Source organism: Chiloscyllium punctatum, unplaced genomic scaffold (assembly GCF_047496795.1).
Source record: "Chiloscyllium punctatum isolate Juve2018m unplaced genomic scaffold, sChiPun1.3 scaffold_143, whole genome shotgun sequence".
In the NCBI taxonomy this organism is placed as follows: Eukaryota; Metazoa; Chordata; class Chondrichthyes; order Orectolobiformes; family Hemiscylliidae; genus Chiloscyllium; species Chiloscyllium punctatum.
Window position 1 is genome coordinate 263,913 of NW_027309877.1, and position 12,689 is coordinate 276,601.

The 12,689-nt window shown below is 44.3% G+C and overlaps 4 non-coding genes across 4 annotated transcripts; all 4 read left to right on the forward strand.

Annotated features, from left to right (window-relative positions):
* The first annotated feature begins 50 nt into the window (after window positions 1-50).
* trnai-aau (transfer RNA isoleucine (anticodon AAU)) lies at window positions 51-124 on the forward strand. Its single transcript has one exon. It is a non-coding gene; the product is annotated as a tRNA-Ile (tRNA).
* A 2,054-nt stretch (window positions 125-2,178) lies between these two features.
* Window positions 2,179-2,252, forward strand: trnai-aau (transfer RNA isoleucine (anticodon AAU)). Its single transcript has one exon. It is a non-coding gene; the product is annotated as a tRNA-Ile (tRNA).
* Window positions 2,253-4,288: 2,036 nt separating this feature from the next.
* Window positions 4,289-4,362, forward strand: trnai-aau (transfer RNA isoleucine (anticodon AAU)). The gene has a single exon. It is a non-coding gene; the product is annotated as a tRNA-Ile (tRNA).
* Window positions 4,363-6,416: 2,054 nt separating this feature from the next.
* On the forward strand, window positions 6,417-6,490 carry trnai-aau (transfer RNA isoleucine (anticodon AAU)). The gene has a single exon. It is a non-coding gene; the product is annotated as a tRNA-Ile (tRNA).
* Window positions 6,491-12,689: the final 6,199 nt, after the last annotated feature.

Here is a 12,689-nt window from a genome sequence, read left to right on the forward strand (position 1 = left end):
TTGTGAGCACCGGCAATATAGGCATTTGCTTTCGCTGGGCCGCCAGCGTAGGTCGGTTAGCTCAGCTGGTTAGAGCGTGGTGCTAATAACGCCAAAGTCGTGGGTTTGATCCCCACACTGACCACATGCAGCGCTTTGTGTGGTTGCTGTGTTTCCAAACAACGTGCTGCACTAAGCGGTAAGCGCCATCTGCGCAATAAAACATTTGACAGGGTTAGACGCACGACTTGATCGCCGTACCCGTGATGACTAGTGGATGTTGTCTGCTGCAAATCAACCAATCTCAGTTGTTTTCACCAACAAATGCAAAACATGAAATATGTGCAGTATTAGGCAGACCTGGCACCGTCTCGGAGGAGAACCAGAGTTCACGCTTCAATTCAATCAAAGATTCGTTCGTGTTAATTTCCTGGATCTCTGTTAATACTCGTCACACGACTTCCAGAGGCAATTCGTTCGCTTGCTCACCTCTCATGCATCGACACTGGAGTTATCATATCACCAGCAATATCATAGAGCCATTAATAAAAGCAAATTACTGCGGATGCTGGAATCTGAAACCAAAAGAGAAAATGCTGGAAAATCTCAGCAGGTCTGGCACCATCTGCAAGGAGAGAAAAGAGCTGACGTTTCCAGTCTAACTGAATAAAGATAAAGATAAACACAAAGGGGGAGTATTATGGAGCTATTTATACCACGCTGAGAGAAGGTGAGTCAAGGCTCCAGATGCAAAGGTGATAATGATAGTGCATGGAGAGATAAAAGGGAGATTAAGAGGCGTGAATGACCCAGGCTGAAGCCAGCGCTACGTGACAAAATATGTGAGGGATGGGTGAAGCAGAGACAAAATGGAAAACAGGGGAGAAGGGTAGCAAAGCGGGAGGAGGAGAGCGAAAAGGTATTGAGAGAGTGGGGAGCGAGAGAAAGAGAGACAGTCAAGAAATAAGAGGTACAGAACAGTGAAAAAAAAAACACAACTAAAAAAGTTAAATAAAATAATTGAAATAAAATTACCTGAAGTTGTTTGAATTCAACAACTTCAGACAATTTTACTTCTTTTTTTCATTTATCTTTTTTTATCATTTCACCTGCACTATCATAGAGCCATTAGATATGGACAGCACTGAAAACACAGTCTTCGGTCGCACTCGTCCATTCCGAACAGATATCCTCAACTGATCCAGCCGCGATTGCATGCACTTGACCCATTTCTCTCTGAACCCTTCCTATTCAAGTACACGTCCAGATTCCTTAACAGTATTGGAATTATACCATCCATCACCAGCTCGTCTGGTAACTTATTCCAGAAACGCACCACCCTCTGCGTGCAGCCGTTGCCCCTCACTGCCTTTCGAATTCTCACCCTCCCACACCAGATTTATACCCTCTAGTTCTGAACTGCCCCACCTGAGCGAAAGGAACTTGTCTATTTACCCGATTCATTCCCCTCATGATTGAAAAACCTCCGTAAGATCAGCTCCCAGCCTCTGACGCGCCAGGCGAAATAGTGAGCGAGTGTTCAGCCTGTAAACGTTTGCACCTTTTCCATTTACAAATGTAGGATGATGTAGCATGCTGTCTGAAGCAATCATTTTAGCAGCTGACCTGTCGCTGACAAACTCTGCAGGAAGGACTGACAACTTGCGAAATATGCTGTCAAACGAAGATTTCATAAGCAACATGAGTCATTGAGCAAAAAAAGGGAATTGACTTCTGAGCTGTTGCTGACACCAAAGCAACTGCGTCGTTCGGGAGCAGAAAGAACCCCACTGATAGATTACAATTCAAATGCATTTGGCATAAGGTTCGTAGCAGTTAATCAGCAGCACATAACCCTGACTCCAAAGGTCTGTGAGTATCCAGAAGAACAGTGAGCGATCGTTGAAGGTACGGTTCTCCAGACGAAATTTGTCAACGTGAGAAGCTGCAGCTGAGCTGGTGGCGTTGCGATTGAAATTGCATGCGTCCGGACATTATGCTTAATTTTAGATATCAGAGCAAATGGTTAACTCGAGTATGCGCGTTCGGAAAAGTCAATGTTTTTTTTGTTGAAAAGTTTTGCAACGAAAGGAAATACTTCAGGCTATCGTGCGATCGATGAGAAGCAGAAAATGCAGAGCAGCCGTGGTTGTGGGCACCGGCAATATAGGCATTTGCTTTCGGTGGCTCGCCAGCGTAGGTCGGTTAGCTCAGCTGGTTAGAGCGTGGTGCTAATAACGCCAAGGTCGTGGGTCCGATCCCCACACTGACCACATACAGCGCTGGTGTGGTTGCTGTGTTTCCAAACAATGTGCTCCACAAAGCCGGAAGCGCCATCTGCGGAATAAAACCTTTGACAGGGTTAGACGCATGACTTGATCACCGTACCCGTTATACCTGCAGCAAAATAACCAGTCTCAGTTGTTTTCACCAACAAATGCAAGACATGAAATATGTGCAGTATTCGGCAGACCTGGCACAGTCTCGGAGGAGAACCAGAGTTCAGGCTTCAATGAATCAAAGATTCGTTCGTGTTATTTTCCTGGATCTCTGTTAATACTCGTCACACGACTTCCAGAGGCAATTCGTTCGCTTGCTCACCTCTCATGCATCGACACTGGAGTTATCATATCACCAGCAATATCATAGAGCCATTCATAAAAGCAAATTGCTGCGGATGCTGGAATCTGAAACCAAAAGAGAAAATTCTGGAAAATCTCAGCAGGTCTGGCACCATCTGCAAGGAGAGAAAAGAGCTGACGTTTCGAGTCTAAGTGAATAAAGACAAAGATAAAAACAAAGGGGGAGTATTATGGAGCTATTTATACCACGCTGAGAGAAGGTGAGTCAAGGCTCCAGATGCAAAGGTGATAATGACAGTGCATGGAGAGATTAAAGGGAGATTAAGAGGCGTGAATGACCCAGGCTGAAGCCAGCGCTATGTGACAAAATATGTGAGGGATGGGTCAAGCAGAGACAAAATGGAAAACAGGGGAGAAGGGTAACAAAGCGGGAAGAGGAGAGGAAAAAGGTATTGAGAGCGTGGGGAGCGAGAGAAAGAGAGACAGTCAAGAAATAAGAGGTACAGAACAGTGAAAAAAAAACACAAATAAAAAAGATAAATAAAATAATTGAAATAAAATTACCTGAAGTTGTTTGAATTCAACAACTTCAGACAATTTTACTTCTTTTTTTTATTTATCTTTTTTATCATTTCACCTGCACTATCATAGAGCCATTAGATATGGACAGCACTGAAAACACAGTCTTCGGTCGCACTCGTCCATTCCGAACAGATATCCTCAACTGATCCAGCCGCGATTGCATGCACTTGACCCATTTCTCTCTGAACCCTTCCTATTCAAGTACACGTCCCGATTCCTTAACAGTATTGGAATTATACCATCCATCACCAGCTCGTCTGGTAACTTATTCCAGAAACGCACCACCCTCTGCGTGCAGCCGTTGCCCCTCACTGCCTTTCGAATTCTCACCCTCCCACACCAGATTTATACCCTCTAGTTCTGAACTGCCCCACCTGAGCGAAAGGAACTTGTCTATTTACCCGATTCATTCCCCTCATGATTGAAAAACCTCCGTAAGATCAGCTCCCAGCCTCTGACGCGCCAGGCGAAATAGTGAGCGAGTGTTCAGCCTGTAAACGTTTGCACCTTTTCCATTTACAAATGTAGGATGATGTAGCATGCTGTCTGAAGCAATCATTTTAGCAGCTGACCTGTCGCTGACAAACTCTGCAGGAAGGACTGACAACTTGCGAAATATGCTGTCAAACGAAGATTTCATAAGCAACATGAGTCATTGAGCAAAAAAAGGGAATTGACTTCTGAGCTGTTGCTGACACCAAAGCAACTGCGTCGTTCGGGAGCAGAAAGAACCCCACTGATAGATTACAATTCAAATGCATTTGGCATAAGGTTCGTAGCAGTTAATCAGCAGCACATAACCCTGACTCCAAAGGTCTGTGAGTATCCAGAAGAACAGTGAGCGATCGTTGAAGGTACGGTTCTCCAGACGAAATTTGTCAACGTGAGAAGCTGCAGCTGAGCTGGTGGTCTTGCGATTGAAATTGCATGCGTCCGGACATTGTGCTTAATTTTAGATATCAGAGCAAATGGTTAACTCGAGTATGCGCGTTCGGAAACGTAAATGTTTTTTTTGTTGAAAAGCTTTGCAACGAAAGGAAATACTTCAGACTATCGTGCGATCGATGAGAAGCAGGAAATGCAGAGCAGACGTGGTTGTGAGCACCGGCAATATAGGCATTTGCTTTCGCTGGGCCGCCAGCGTAGGTCGGTTAGCTCAGCTGGTTAGAGCGTGGTGCTAATAACGCCAAAGTCGTGGGTTTGATCCCCACACTGACCACATGCAGCGCTTTGTGTGGTTGCTGTGTTTCCAAACAACGTGCTGCACTAAGCGGTAAGCGCCATCTGCGCAATAAAACATTTGACAGGGTTAGACGCACGACTTGATCGCCGTACCCGTGATGACTAGTGGATGTTGTCTGCTGCAAATCAACCAATCTCAGTTGTTTTCACCAACAAATGCAAAACATGAAATATGTGCAGTATTAGGCAGACCTGGCACCGTCTCGGAGGAGAACCAGAGTTCACGCTTCAATTCAATCAAAGATTCGTTCGTGTTAATTTCCTGGATCTCTGTTAATACTCGTCACACGACTTCCAGAGGCAATTCGTTCGCTTGCTCACCTCTCATGCATCGACACTGGAGTTATCATATCACCAGCAATATCATAGAGCCATTAATAAAAGCAAATTACTGCGGATGCTGGAATCTGAAACCAAAAGAGAAAATGCTGGAAAATCTCAGCAGGTCTGGCACCATCTGCAAGGAGAGAAAAGAGCTGACGTTTCCAGTCTAACTGAATAAAGATAAAGATAAACACAAAGGGGGAGTATTATGGAGCTATTTATACCACGCTGAGAGAAGGTGAGTCAAGGCTCCAGATGCAAAGGTGATAATGATAGTGCATGGAGAGATAAAAGGGAGATTAAGAGGCGTGAATGACCCAGGCTGAAGCCAGCGCTACGTGACAAAATATGTGAGGGATGGGTGAAGCAGAGACAAAATGGAAAACAGGGGAGAAGGGTAGCAAAGCGGGAGGAGGAGAGCGAAAAGGTATTGAGAGAGTGGGGAGCGAGAGAAAGAGAGACAGTCAAGAAATAAGAGGTACAGAACAGTGAAAAAAAAAACACAACTAAAAAAGTTAAATAAAATAATTGAAATAAAATTACCTGAAGTTGTTTGAATTCAACAACTTCAGACAATTTTACTTCTTTTTTTCATTTATCTTTTTTTATCATTTCACCTGCACTATCATAGAGCCATTAGATATGGACAGCACTGAAAACACAGTCTTCGGTCGCACTCGTCCATTCCGAACAGATATCCTCAACTGATCCAGCCGCGATTGCATGCACTTGACCCATTTCTCTCTGAACCCTTCCTATTCAAGTACACGTCCAGATTCCTTAACAGTATTGGAATTATACCATCCATCACCAGCTCGTCTGGTAACTTATTCCAGAAACGCACCACCCTCTGCGTGCAGCCGTTGCCCCTCACTGCCTTTCGAATTCTCACCCTCCCACACCAGATTTATACCCTCTAGTTCTGAACTGCCCCACCTGAGCGAAAGGAACTTGTCTATTTACCCGATTCATTCCCCTCATGATTGAAAAACCTCCGTAAGATCAGCTCCCAGCCTCTGACGCGCCAGGCGAAATAGTGAGCGAGTGTTCAGCCTGTAAACGTTTGCACCTTTTCCATTTACAAATGTAGGATGATGTAGCATGCTGTCTGAAGCAATCATTTTAGCAGCTGACCTGTCGCTGACAAACTCTGCAGGAAGGACTGACAACTTGCGAAATATGCTGTCAAACGAAGATTTCATAAGCAACATGAGTCATTGAGCAAAAAAAGGGAATTGACTTCTGAGCTGTTGCTGACACCAAAGCAACTGCGTCGTTCGGGAGCAGAAAGAACCCCACTGATAGATTACAATTCAAATGCATTTGGCATAAGGTTCGTAGCAGTTAATCAGCAGCACATAACCCTGACTCCAAAGGTCTGTGAGTATCCAGAAGAACAGTGAGCGATCGTTGAAGGTACGGTTCTCCAGACGAAATTTGTCAACGTGAGAAGCTGCAGCTGAGCTGGTGGCGTTGCGATTGAAATTGCATGCGTCCGGACATTATGCTTAATTTTAGATATCAGAGCAAATGGTTAACTCGAGTATGCGCGTTCGGAAAAGTCAATGTTTTTTTTGTTGAAAAGTTTTGCAACGAAAGGAAATACTTCAGGCTATCGTGCGATCGATGAGAAGCAGAAAATGCAGAGCAGCCGTGGTTGTGGGCACCGGCAATATAGGCATTTGCTTTCGGTGGCTCGCCAGCGTAGGTCGGTTAGCTCAGCTGGTTAGAGCGTGGTGCTAATAACGCCAAGGTCGTGGGTCCGATCCCCACACTGACCACATACAGCGCTGGTGTGGTTGCTGTGTTTCCAAACAATGTGCTCCACAAAGCCGGAAGCGCCATCTGCGGAATAAAACCTTTGACAGGGTTAGACGCATGACTTGATCACCGTACCCGTTATACCTGCAGCAAAATAACCAGTCTCAGTTGTTTTCACCAACAAATGCAAGACATGAAATATGTGCAGTATTCGGCAGACCTGGCACAGTCTCGGAGGAGAACCAGAGTTCAGGCTTCAATGAATCAAAGATTCGTTCGTGTTATTTTCCTGGATCTCTGTTAATACTCGTCACACGACTTCCAGAGGCAATTCGTTCGCTTGCTCACCTCTCATGCATCGACACTGGAGTTATCATATCACCAGCAATATCATAGAGCCATTCATAAAAGCAAATTGCTGCGGATGCTGGAATCTGAAACCAAAAGAGAAAATTCTGGAAAATCTCAGCAGGTCTGGCACCATCTGCAAGGAGAGAAAAGAGCTGACGTTTCGAGTCTAAGTGAATAAAGACAAAGATAAAAACAAAGGGGGAGTATTATGGAGCTATTTATACCACGCTGAGAGAAGGTGAGTCAAGGCTCCAGATGCAAAGGTGATAATGACAGTGCATGGAGAGATTAAAGGGAGATTAAGAGGCGTGAATGACCCAGGCTGAAGCCAGCGCTATGTGACAAAATATGTGAGGGATGGGTCAAGCAGAGACAAAATGGAAAACAGGGGAGAAGGGTAACAAAGCGGGAAGAGGAGAGGAAAAAGGTATTGAGAGCGTGGGGAGCGAGAGAAAGAGAGACAGTCAAGAAATAAGAGGTACAGAACAGTGAAAAAAAAACACAAATAAAAAAGATAAATAAAATAATTGAAATAAAATTACCTGAAGTTGTTTGAATTCAACAACTTCAGACAATTTTACTTCTTTTTTTTATTTATCTTTTTTATCATTTCACCTGCACTATCATAGAGCCATTAGATATGGACAGCACTGAAAACACAGTCTTCGGTCGCACTCGTCCATTCCGAACAGATATCCTCAACTGATCCAGCCGCGATTGCATGCACTTGACCCATTTCTCTCTCAACCCTTCCTATTCAAGTACACGTCCCGATTCCTTAACAGTATTGGAATTATACCATCCATCACCAGCTCGTCTGGTAACTTATTCCAGAAACGCACCACCCTCTGCGTGCAGCCGTTGCCCCTCACTGCCTTTCGAATTCTCACCCTCCCACACCAGATTTATACCCTCTAGTTCTGAACTGCCCCACCTGAGCGAAAGGAACTTGTCTATTTACCCGATTCATTCCCATCATGATTGAAAAAACCTCCGTAAGATCAGCTCCCAGCCTCTGACGCGCCAGGCGAAATAGTGAGCGAGTGTTCAGCCTGTAAACGTTTGCACCTTTTCCATTTTCAAATGTACGGTGTAGCATGCTGTCTGAAGCAATCATTTTAGCAGCTGACCTGTCGCGGACAAACTCTGCAGGAAGGCCTGATAACTTGCTAAATATGCTGTCAAACGAAGATTGCATAAGCAACATGAGTCATTTAGCAAAACGTGCAATTGACTTCTGAGCTGTTGCTGACACCAAAGCAACTGCGTCGTTCGGGAGCAGAAAGAACCCCACTGATAGATTACAATTCCAATGCATTTGGCATAAGGTTCGTAGCAGTTAATCAGCAGCACCTAACCCTGACTCCAAAGGTCTGTAAGTATCCAGAAGAACAGTGAGCGATCGGTGAAGGTACGGTTCTCCAGACGAAATTTGTCAACGTGACAAGCTGCAGCTGAGCTGGTGGCGTTGCGATTGAAATTGCATGCGTCCGGACATTGCGCTTAATTTTAGATATCAGAGCAAATGGTTAACTCGAGTATGCGCGTTCCGAAAAGTCAATGTTTTTTTTGTTGAAAAGCTTTGCAACGAAAGGAAATACTTCAGACTATCGTGCGATCGATGAGAAGCAGAAAATGCAGAGCAGCCGTGGTTGTGAGCACCGGCGCTATCGGAATTTGCTTTCGCTGCGCAGCTCTGCTCATGCCAGCGCAAGTTTAGTGTGGGGCGTGAACCCACGACCGTGGCGTTATGTGAACAACGGTCTAACCAGCTGAGCTAACCGACCAACACGTGCTACTGCGCGAAAGCAAACACCTTTATTGCCAGCGCTTTCAATCACTGTGTCAAGGATTCCTGCCCGCGGGGAGCCACCAGGCACTCTTGATAAACTTTGAGATGTGAGCCTGTCGGGAAGAGGTCGTCTTTCTAGTAGTTATGGGGGCAGCACGGTCATCGCTGAATTTTAAATAAAAGAAAGTAGGAATGTCAACACAGTCAATTACTGTTTCCGGGGTTAAAGGGGAAGGATTTACTGTTCCAGTATTTGAACCTATGATAATAGAAGGACCTAAGGATACAGTTACAGGGGAACTGTTGTATATCCCTGATATAGGAAGTAACTAACTAGGGAGAGATTTAATTACCCTCTTAGGACCGGAGATTGGCATTCAGGAAAAAGAATTAGTTGTACAAATGGCAATGTTGACAGAAGATGTGGAGAGAGAGGTAGACCCTATTATATGGGCTAGAGAAGGGAATCGTGGAAAAATACAGATCCGTCCCAGAGAAATAAGTTGAAAAAGGAAAGTGGATGTTGTTTATGAGCGACAATATCCCATTTCCACAGAAGGTAAACGAGGACTGCAGCCAGTAATTGAGGTGCTAGAGATGGCCTGTTGGAGCCATGTATGTCTCCTTATAATATCCTAATTCTACCAGTGCGAAAATCCGATCGAAGTTATCGATTGGTACAGGATTTGAGAAGATTGAATTGTACGTAATTAAGTATGATCCCTCATGACCACAATTTAAAGGATGCCTTTTGGGAGGAAAGTAGGAATTTTTTGCCTTTGAATGGAAGATCCCAAAAAAGGACGGAAACAGCAGTACTGGTGGACCGTGCTCTGCCAGGGGTTTACGCAACCCCCGAATTTATTTGGACAGATGTTAGAACAAATATTGGAGAAAGTTAGCAGCCCCAAACCCTGTTGCCATATGTAGACGACCTCTTAGTAACAGGAAAAAGCAGAGAAAGAGTAGTAGAAGCACCGAAAAAAAATTGAATTTCCTTGGTCAGCAGGGACTGCGAGTATCTAAAAACAAATTACAATATGTGGAGCGAGAAGTGAAATACTTGGGACATTTAGTTCGTGAAGGGAAGCGAAAGGGAAGCCTGGAATAATAAAGGGAATAGTGGGGATTCCGCTGCCCAGGAATAAACGGGAATATCATAATGTTTGGGTTTTAAGGGGATATTGCAGATTGTGGATTTATTCTTATGCACAAAAGACGAATAAATTATATCTCAAACTATTAGAGGAGGAACCAAAGTGTCTGAGTTGGGAAGAGAAGGAAAAAGAACTATTTAAGAATTCAAAAGAGATCTGATCCATGCCCCCGTGTCCGCCTTACCTTCTCGAGATAAACCTTTCCATCTCTTTGATACCGTAGATAAGTGAGCGGCTTTGGGAGTATTAACCCAGAGGTGGGGAGGAATGAAACAGCCAGTAGCATATCTTTCGAAGCTTTTGGATCCAGTATCACCGGGGGTGGCCTGAGTGTGTGCAGGCCGTGGCTGCTACTGCACTGTTGGTGGAAGAAAGCAGGAAGCTTATACTTGGGGGACCCCAAATAGTAAGCACCACACACCAAGTGAGAACGATCCTAAACCAAAAAGCTGGGTGATGGTTGACACGGATTCTGAAATATGAGGCAATATTTGTAGAAAAGGATGATCTAGTGTTGGTCACGCATAATTGTTTAAATCCAGCTGCCTTTCTTTGGAGAGGAGAAGGAGAATCTCCTCAGAATCCAGAGCACGACTGGCTTGATGTTATAGAATACCAAACTAAGGTCTGCATGGACCTGAGAGATGTTCCGCTTCATGCAGGAGCCGGACTTTTTACAGACGGATCATCCCATGTGACTGAAAGGAAAAGACATAATAGGTATGCAGTTGTAGATGGGATGAAAGGTAGTGTGGTAGAGGCAGGAAGGTTGCCAAATGGGTGGTCAGCTCAGACCTGCGAAATTTATGCTTTGGAAAGTGTCCTTAGGGCGTTAGAAAATAAAGAGGGAGCAGCATACAGTGACTCTAAATATGTATTTGGTGTTGTGCGCACTTTCGGAAAGATATGGCAGGAAAGAGGACTGATCAATAGCCGGGGGAAGGAATTAGCACATGAGGAGTTGTTTAAACGGGTCTTGGAGTCCCTATTACTCCCCAGAGAAATAGTAGTGGTGCATGTAAATGGTCATCAGAAAGGAAATGAACCAGAAGTTAGGGGGAATAGATTAGCCGATGAACTGGCTAAGGAAGCAGCCCTAAACCCACAAGAAGTGGTGATTCATTCCCTAATACCTACTGTCCCTGATCCCCGGAAGCTCCTGTATTTTCTGAAAGAATTGAAAAAGAATTGAAAGATTTTGGTGCTGCAAAAAACAGCAGATGGGGATTGGAGGTTACCTGATTGAAGGGAAAATGATAATGGGAGAAATTATGGCTGTCCTATATCAAGGCAGCCATTGGGGAGTACAAACAACGTGTCTTTTATTTCTTAGGGAATATGGATGTAATGGAATATATACAATTGCTAAACACATATGTGATGGATGTTTCATATGCAGAAAGGTAAATAAGAAAGTCTTGAGAAAACAGACCCCGGGAGGAAGAGACCCGGGATTGAGACTCTTCCAGAGTATACAAGAAGATTATCGTGAACTACCCAGAGTAGGAAGACTAAAATATATGCTGGTCATAGTAGATCATCTGTCTGGTTGGGCTGAGGCATACCCCCGAGCTCCTGCCACTGTGAGTGTGGCGTGTAAAACAATATTGGAGCACATAATTCCCCGATATGGGCTAGTGAACCATATACATTCCGACCAAGGAACTCATTTTACCTCTAAAGTGTTACAGGGGGTATTGAAAGGGTTGGGAATTTTCTGGGAGTTCCATACTCCATGGCACCCATCATCATCAGGAAGGTTTGAGAGAATGAACCAAACACTCAAATGACAGCTCTCTAAATTGATAATAGAAACCAGACTCCCTTGGACCAAATGTTTACCTATAGCTCTCTTGCGAGTACAAACAGCCCCAAGGAAAAAATTGGGACTATCCCCTATGAAATCATATTTGGATTACCTTACCTGAGAATGAACGGAGAATTGACAATTCCCGAAACTAAAGACTTGTTCTAAAGAAATATATACTGGGCTTGTCCGCCTCTTTGTCTCTCCTCAGGAAACAGAGTTTATTGGCACAGACTCCACCCCTTGAATTCACCGTTCATCCCATCCGGCCAGGAGATTGGGCCTTAGTAAAATCGTGGACAGAGACTAAATTGCAGCCGGACTGGGAAGGGCCATATCAGGATCCTTTGATTACCGAAATTACAATAAGGACAGCGGAGAAAGGCTGGACTCACTACACTCGGATCAAAGGGCCAGTGAATTCTCCAGTTGAGGAAGAAGTCTGGACAGCCGAATGAACGGAAGACCCGCTGAAACTCAGACTGAACAGACTTCGAGTAACTCATTATACAGTGGCGATGCGAGCGTGGGATTATTTCTGTAGGATTGTGAATTCAGTTTTTTTGTGCTTCAGCAGAATTTTTAGAATGCTAGGGATACTTAGAGTTATGATGCTAGCTCTTTTTGGATTGAGATTTTGTCAAATATAACTTCATATGTTTTATTAACAGTCCCTGCGTCTGATAATCCGCAAGAAATAGACGCTGATGCATGCAGTTTAGTAAATTGTGGGATGTCGATAATCAGAGACAGTACCGCAGCTCAGAGATACATCTTAAGTCCTTTGGGGATGGTACTTGGTATAATGGTCTTGTAACAATACACAGGGCCACCTTCTGGTTTTCTCCCACAATCCAAAGATATGCAGGTGAGGTAAATTGGCCATTCTAAGCTGCATGTTCTGTTCAGGGATGTGTAGGTTATATGCATTAGTCAGGAGTAAATGTTCAGTAATCTGAGAGCAGAATGGTGTTGAGTGGATTATTCTTTGGAACGTCAGTGTAGACTTGTTGGGCCAAATGGCCTGTTTCCACACAGTAGGGATTCCATAAACTTAGAATTGTGTTTCGCTAAACAAAACTGACATTTTTTTAACTGTTGCATTTAAAACT